Source organism: Hylobates moloch, unplaced genomic scaffold (genome assembly GCF_009828535.3).
Source record: "Hylobates moloch isolate HMO894 unplaced genomic scaffold, HMol_V3 SCAFFOLD_7, whole genome shotgun sequence".
NCBI lineage: Eukaryota > Metazoa > Chordata > Mammalia > Primates > Hylobatidae > Hylobates > Hylobates moloch.
The window spans coordinates 133847578-133855877 of NW_026652282.1; positions in this window are offsets into that span (position 1 = coordinate 133847578).

An 8300-nucleotide genomic window follows, 5' to 3' on the forward strand; every position below is an offset into this window, starting at 1 on the left:
GCGAGGCCAGCTCCTAACAGCAGGGCACTGTGGACTCGGGGCAAGTTTCCTTCATGCCTCGGACATGAGTATTCTTTCACATGCTTAAATTCATCTGTGGCCTTTCCACACGCCGAGGAACTTTCAGGAGCATTGTGAATCAGAAATGCCATGAAGATCCCATTCTACCTCCCACAATGAATTTCTTTTAGGAAGTGAATGGTGACACACTGAGAAATTTGTCATGGTAGAGTAACTGAGGCCCTTTCTGAACGCTGCCAAAGTAACTGCTGCTCTTAGAAAGCGGCCTGCATGTGAGTCCAGCCAGGCCCTAATTAATTAAAAAGGGGGAGGGGACAAGACAGCAGGGGACAAAACCAACTCCCTGGAGCTCTGCCCCAACTGTAAGTAAAAACAGATGTTAGGCCCAGCTCATATTAACCATCTCTCATTTCCAATATCACTAAGAAAGCCCCCATTAAGAAAATGGGGACTGTCCCTCCCCCATTTTCTTAATGGGGACCCGTGAAGGGATGGGCCCTCGCTCTGTCACCCAGGCTGGAGTGCAGTGGCATGATCATAGCTCATTGCAGCCTCGACCTCCTGGGCTCAAGTGATTCTCCTGCCTCAGCCTCCCAAGGTGCTGGGATTACAGGCATGAGCCACACACCCAGCCTGATAAAAAAAAAAGCTTCAAAGGACACAAAAAGAGGGCTTTTGCACATGCAACTGTCGAAGGTGATTGATGAATGGTTTTGGGGGGCTGATGGCAGAGCCCACCAGGCTGCAGGGCTGGCGTGGACATTCTCCTGCAGGGCTGGTGTGCACGTTCTCCAGGACCCCTCGTTCACACTCACTGTCCTGGACATCTTCCCTGCATTGCTAGGACACCTTGTTCTTTATTCACTAATCTCTTTCCTGGCTCAGTGAGAGAAAACTGAGAGGCCCCGGCAGCAGAGGAATAACAGGCTTCAGTGGAGAAGGGATCGCAAAGGAAGTAATAAGAAATTCTTCTTCCTCCCAGGTTCTATCTCCTCTGCTCACTCCCTGCTGCTGAGGGTCGGCAGAAAGGGGGGTGACACACTCCCACCCCATCCTTGTCACACTGTGATCTCCCCCAACACATCAGTGCCTGCACCTTCCAGGCTCCGGAAAGACGATGTGCCCTTTCTATTTTGGAGAATCACAATTCTCAGAAGACCAACAGAAATACATGTAGAAAATGATGGAAATTACTGGGTATCAAAGGACACGATGACCTGAACAAGCAAGAAGATGGTGGGGGGCAGGGGGTAGGGTGGAAGCCAGCTAGGACTCGGTAGTGACAAATGCATAACTATTTGCTTATTTTCAGTGCCTTTTGCTTCAAATGAGAGGTTTCTGCTCTCCCACGGTGAAGTGTGAGGCATAAATCCTGCTTCATTATGGGGGACTTCCAGGGGAGTGGCACGGAGCCCAGGGGTCCCCCTGGCATGATGAGGGGGAAGTTGGGAAAGAGAAGCAGAAAGAAAATGGAAGGGGCCAAACGCAGGAGGCGTGAGGAGGAAAGCCCAGGAAGTCGAGGGGAGAGGGGATGATAAAAAGGAGGGAGAGACTGGGCGTGGGGGCTCACACCTGTAATCCCGGCTCTTCTGGAGGCTGATGCAGGAGGATCGCTTGAGCCCAGGAGTTTGAGACCAGCATGGGCAACATGGTGAAACCTCGTCTTTACACACACACACACACAAATTAGCTGGGCAAGGTGGCATGCACCTGTAGTTCAAGCTACTCGGGAGGCTGAGGTGGGAGGGTCGCTTAAGCCCAGGAGGTCAAGGCTGAGTGAGCCATGATCACGCCACTGCACCTCGAGGCTGAGCAACAGAGGGAAACCTTGCCGCAAAACAAAAAAACAAACAAACAAATAAATAAATAAAAATAAAAAAATGGGGAATGAGAGGTAGGGTCTAATAAGTAGGAGGCAAGGTAGGAGGCTGGCCCAGGAAACGAGTCGGGGTGTTATTTTGTGCGCTGATGCAATGGGTTAACGCATTAGTTTCCTAAGGCTGCCAGGATGAGTTGCCACAAACTTGATGGCTCAAAACAGAAATCCAAAATCCAGGTGGCAGCAGGGTCACGCTCTCCCCCTAGGTCCTAGGGGAGGATCCCCCTCGCCCTTGCCTCTCCAGCTATTGCTGGCCCCAGGCGTTCTTCGTCTTGCAGCTGGGTCACTCCCGTCCCTGCCTCTCTGCCTTCACAGGACCTTTTCTCCTGCATTTCTCCACAGTGTCTGTGTGTCTCCAATCTCCCCCTTCTTTCTCGTATAAGGACACTAGACACTGGATTTAGGGTCCACCCTAAGTCCAGGATGATCTTATCTCAAGATCCTTAACTTAATTTCATCTACAAAACCCTATTTCCAAATAAGATCACATTCACAGGTACGGGGAGCCATGGACTGAATGTGTCCCGCCAGAATTCCTATGCTGAAATCCTAATGCCAGTGTGACAGTATTTGGAGGCAGGGCCTTTGGGAGGTGATTACGCTGTGAGAGTGGAGCCCTCATGAATGGGATTAGCACCTTTATGAGAAGAGGCTGGAGACCCACCATGTGAGGATACAGGGGGAAGGTAGTGCTCTTGAGCCCAGAAGCAGGTCCTCGCCAGAACTGACCATGCTAGCACCTTGATCTTGGATTTGCAGCCTCCAGACAGTGAGAGATGAATGTCTGCTGTTTAAGCCACCCAGTCTTGGCATTTCTTATAACAGCCCTAAGTGATAACTGATTTGGGTGCCCCTATTCCAACCCTTGTTTTGACTTAGATGACATTCTCTACAGGGAAAATTTCTTAGGACTATTGGACAAAATGTAAAGTTCTTTTCTTGCTTTTTGCTTTGTTTTGCCAGAAAAAAGAAAGATGAATGCGTCAACCAGAACATCTGGAAAGTCTGGAATATCACTGAGGAAACACAGGGCGATTGAGAACCCGAAAGTGAATGGAAACCTACGATAGAAGTGAGATATGCTTTTCTGTTGTCACCTCATCAGACTGTGTGTGATGACACAAGTGCCAATAGCCGGCAAGCAGTGAGGAAACGAACATGCTCCTGACAGTTTCAGGAGTGCCCACGCTGAATGATTTTTAAGTTGAATATCTGCCTAAAATAAATAATTGTCTCATTTAAAAAAAAAAGAAAAAAGAAAAAGAAAACGGGGACTTAGGCCGGGCACGGTGGCTCATGCCTGTAATCCCAGCATCTTGGGAGGCCGAGGCAGGCGGATCACCTGAGGTCGGGAGTTCGAGACCAGCCTGACCAACATGGAGAAACCCCGTCTCTACTAAAAAAAAAAAGAAAGAAAATGGGGACCAAAACCTCTTGCTTTGCAAATGTCCTCTAAGTGGATGATTTAGATTTAAAAGCCACACAGATCCCTTGAGGAAACGCAGCCATCTGTTACTAATTTTGAAGGTGAAGGGAACAAAATGAACATGTACAAAAAATTCAGACATATATGGTTCTTAACTGCACCCACACTGTCCTTTCTTTCTTTTTTTTTTTTTTTTTTTAGAAGGAGTCTCGCTCTTTCACCCAGGCTGGAGTGCAGTGGCGCGATCTCGGCTCACTGCAGGCTCTGCCCCCCGGGGTTCACGCCATTCTCCTGCCTCAGCCTCCCACGTAGCTGGGACTACAGGCGCCTGCCACCTCGCCCGGCTAATTTTTTGTATTTTTAGTAGAGACGGGGTTTCACCGTGTTAGCCAGGATGGTCTCGATCTCCTGACCTCGTGATCCGCCCGCCTCAGCCTCCCAAAGTGCTGGGATTACAGGCGTGAGCCACCGCGCCTGGCCCACACTGTCCTTTTACTATCTAGCCCAGGCTCTGGAACAAGATTTATTTTATTTATTTATTTTTTGAGACAGAGTCTCACTCTGTCGCCCAGGCTGGAGTACAGTGGCACTTTCTCGGCTCACTGCAACCTCCGCCTTCCGGGTTCAAGCGATTTTCCTGCCTCCACCTCCCAAGTATCTGGGATTACAGAGGTGCACCACCACGCCTGGCTAATTTTTGTATTTTTAGTAGAGACAGGGTTTCACCATGTTGGCCAAGCTGGTCTCAAACTCCTGACCTCAGGTGATCCACCCCACCTCAGCCTCCCAAAGTGCTGGGATTACAGGCATGAGCCACCGCGCCTGGCCAACAAGATTTAAAAAGACATATTGTACTAAGTATTTTGTCTAACCACAATGGGATGAGGTTAGAAATCAGTAATGGATGGAAAACTGGAAAATTACAAATTTGTGAAAATTAAGCAACACACTCTTACACAACCAAAGAGCAATGGCGAAATAAAGGGCATCCAAATTGGAGAAGAGGAAGTCAAACTAGTGCTGTAACACTGATGATACAATCATACAGCTAGAAAACCCTAGGCCAGGCGCGGTTGGCTCACGTCTGTAATTCCAGCACTTTGGGAAGCCTAAATGGGCGGATCACCTGAAGTTAGGAGTTCAAGACCCGCCTGGCCATGGTCTGGTGAAACCTTGTCTCTACCAAAAATACAAAAATTAGCCGGGTGCGGTGGCACACACCTGTAGTCCCAGCTACTCGGGTAAAGCAGGAGAATCGCTTGAACCCGGGAAGTGGAAGTTGCAGCGAGCCGAGATCATGCCACTGCACTCCAGCCTGGGTGACAGAAACTCCATCAAAAACAAGCAAACAAAAACAAACAAAATCCTAAAGACTCATCCAAAAGACTCTTAGATCTGATGAACAAATTCAGTAGTCTCAGGTTACAAAATAAATGCACACAAATCAGTAGCACTACACTGACAACGACCAAGCTTGAGAATCAAATCAAGAACTCAATCCCTTTTACAACAGCAAAAACAACAAATAAAACCCACCCTAGGAATATACTTAACCAAGGAGGTGAAAGACAGCTACAAGAAAAACTACAAAACACTACTGAAAGACATCACAGATGACACAAACAGAAAGATATCTCATGCTCATGGATTGGAAGAATCAATATTGTGAAAATGGCCATGCTGCCCAAAGCAATCTACAGATTCAATGCAATTCCCATCAAAATACAGCATCGGGCTGGGCACGGTGGCTCACGCCTGTAATCTCAGCACTTTGGGAGGCCGAGGCGGGCAGATCAGGAGGTCAAGAGACCGAGACCAGCTTGGCCAACATGGTGAAACCCCGTCTCTACTAAAAATACAAAAATTAGCTGGGAGTGGTGGCATGCCTGTAGTCCCAGCTACTCGGAAGGCTAAGGCAGGAGAATCGCTTGAACCCGGGCAGCAGAGGTTGCAGTGAGCCAAGACTGCACCACTGCACTCCAGCCTGGGTGACAGAGCAAGACTCCGTCTCAAGACAAAAAAAACCCCCACAAAACTAAAAGTAGTAGATCTACCATCTATCTACCATTCAATCCAGAAATTCCATTACTGGCTATCTACCCAAAGGAAAAAAAGTCATTATATGAAAAAGGTACATGCACACACGTTTATAGGCAGCACAATTCACAATTGCAAAGATAAGGAACCAACCTAAGTGTCCATCAACCAATGGGTGGATAAAGAATGTGGTATATATACAACATAGAATACTGCTCAGCCATAAAAAACAATGTATTTTGTAGCAACTTGGGTGGAGCTGGAGGCCATTATTTTAAGCGAAGTAACTCAGGAATAGAAAACCAAATACTGTATGTTTTCACTTGTAAGTGGAGCTAAGTTTTGGAGTGATATAATGGACTTTGGGGAGGAGAGTGAAGGGGGAGGGTAGGAAGGAGGTGAGGAATAAAAGACTACATATTGGGGACATTGTACACTGCTTGGGTGATGGGTACACTAAAATCTCAGAATTCACCAATATAGAATTTATTCACATAAGCAAAAACAACTTATACCCCTAAAACTATTAAAATTAAAAAAAGAAAATGAGAGGCTAGGTGCGGTGGCTCATGCCTGTAATCCCAGCACTTTGGGAGGCCGAGGTGGGTGGATTGCCTGAGGTCAGGAGTTTTAGACCAGCCTGACCAACACGGAGAAACCCCGTCTCTACTAAAAATACAAAATTAGCTGGGCGTGGAGGCGCATGTGTGTAATCCCAGCTACTTGGGAGGCTGAGGCAGGAGAATTGCTTGAACCTGGGAGGCGGAGGTTGTGGTAAGCCTAGATTGTGCCATTGCACTCCAGCCTGGGCAACAAAAGCAAAATTCCATCTCAAAAAAAAAAAAAAAAAGAAAGAAAGAAAAAGAAAAAAAAGAAAAAGAAAATGGAAAATCCCTTAGAGACAAACGAAAACAGAAGCACAAAATACCAAAACCTATGTGATATAGCAAAAGCAGTGCCAAGTGGGACATTTCTAGCTGTAAACACATTTTTAAAAACCCCTCAAATCTGGCCGGGTGTGGTGGCTCACACCTGTAATCCCAGAACTTTGGGAGCCGAAACGGGCAGATCACTTGAGGCCAGGGGTCTGAGACCAGCCTGGCCAACAAGGAGAAACCCCATCTCTAGCCTGAGCGACACAGCAAGACTCTGTCTCAAAAAATAATAATAAATAAATAACCCTTCAAATCAACAACCTAACTTTACAACTTAAGGACTAAACCCAAAGCTAGCAGGAGAAAAGAAATAAAAAAGATCAAAGCACAAATAAAACAGAGACTAAGAAAATAGAAAAAATTAATGAAACCAATTTTTTTTTTTCTTTTTGAGACAGGGTCTCACTTTGTCACCCAGGCTGGAGTGTAGGGCACAAACATGACTCACTGCAGCCTCAAGCAATCCTTCTGCCTCAGCCTTCCAAGTAGCTGGGACTATAGGTGCTCGCCACTTCTAGCTAATTGTTGTATTTTTGGCAGAGACGGGGTTTCCCCATGTTGCCCAGGCTTGTCCTGAACTCTTGAGCTCAAGTGATCCAGCTGCCTCGGCCTCCTAAAGTGCTGAGGTTACAGGCGTGAGCCACCTCCCCTAGCCAAAGCTGGTTCTTTATAAAAGGTCAACAAAACTAGCTATTAATAGATGGGCAGGGCATGCTGATGTGCACCTGTAGTTCCAGCTACTCAAGAGGCTGAGAGAGAGGCAGGAGTCGCTTGAGCCCAGGAGAGTTCCAGGCTGCAGTGAACTATGATTGCACCACTACACTCCAGCCTGGGTGAAAGAGCAAGACCCTGCCTCAAAAAAAAAAAAAATACAATCAAGTTAAAGTGGAGTCGTTAATACCACTTCTACAGAAATAAAAAGAGTGACAATGTACTATGAATAACTGCATGCCAACAAATAGACTAACCTACGAGAAATGGATGAATTCCTAGAAACAGAAAGCCTCACAAGACTTAATCAGGACAAGAAATTCTGAATAGACCTACAACTAACTAGTAAGGAGACTAAAGCAGTAATTAAAAAAACGCCCAATAAATAAAAGCCTCATTGGTAATTACTACCAAACATTTAAAGAAAAATTTACAACAATCCTCTTCAAACTCCTCGAAAAAAATTTTTTTTTCCCTCTACAAGGTCTCGCTTCCTCTGTTGCCCAGGTTGTAGTGGCGCAATCTCAGTTCACTGCAAACTCTGTCCCCCGCGTAGCTGGGACTACAGGCACGTGCCACCACGCCCAGCTAATTTTTGTAACATTCTGCACAGGGGATTGCCATCTTGCCCAGGCTGACCTCGAACTTTCTAGGCTCACATGATCCGCCTGCTTTGGCCTCCCAAAGTGCTGGGATTACAGGTGGGAGCCACCACGCCCGACCTCTCCAAAAAATTTAAGATGGAACACTTTGAAACTCATCCTATGAAGCCAGCATTACACTTGGACACCAAAAGCAAACACTACAATAAAACTATAGACCAGGCCAGGCGGGGTGGGGCTCACGCCTGTAATCCCAGCACTTTGGGAGGCCGAGGCGGGCGGATTACGAGGTCAGGAGATCGAGACCATCCTGGCTAACACGGTGAAACCCTGTCTCTACTAAAAAATAGAAAAAATTAGCCAGGCGTGGTGGCGGGTGCCTGTAGTCCCAGCTACTCGGGAGGCTGAGGCAGGAGAATGGCGTGAACCCAGGAGGCGGAGCTTGCAGTGAGCCGAGATCGTGCCACTGCACTCCAGCCTAGGCGACAGAGTGATACTCCGTCTCAAAACAAAAAAACAAAAACACAAAAAAAACTGTAGACCAATATCCCTTATACTGATGCAAAAACCATCAACCGCATACTAGCAAATCCAACAGCTCATTTTTGTTCCAATTCGTACTCAATTGCCAGTTTCTTTTATTTCTGGGTTTTTTTGTGTGTGTTTTTTTTTTTTTTTTTTTTTTTTTT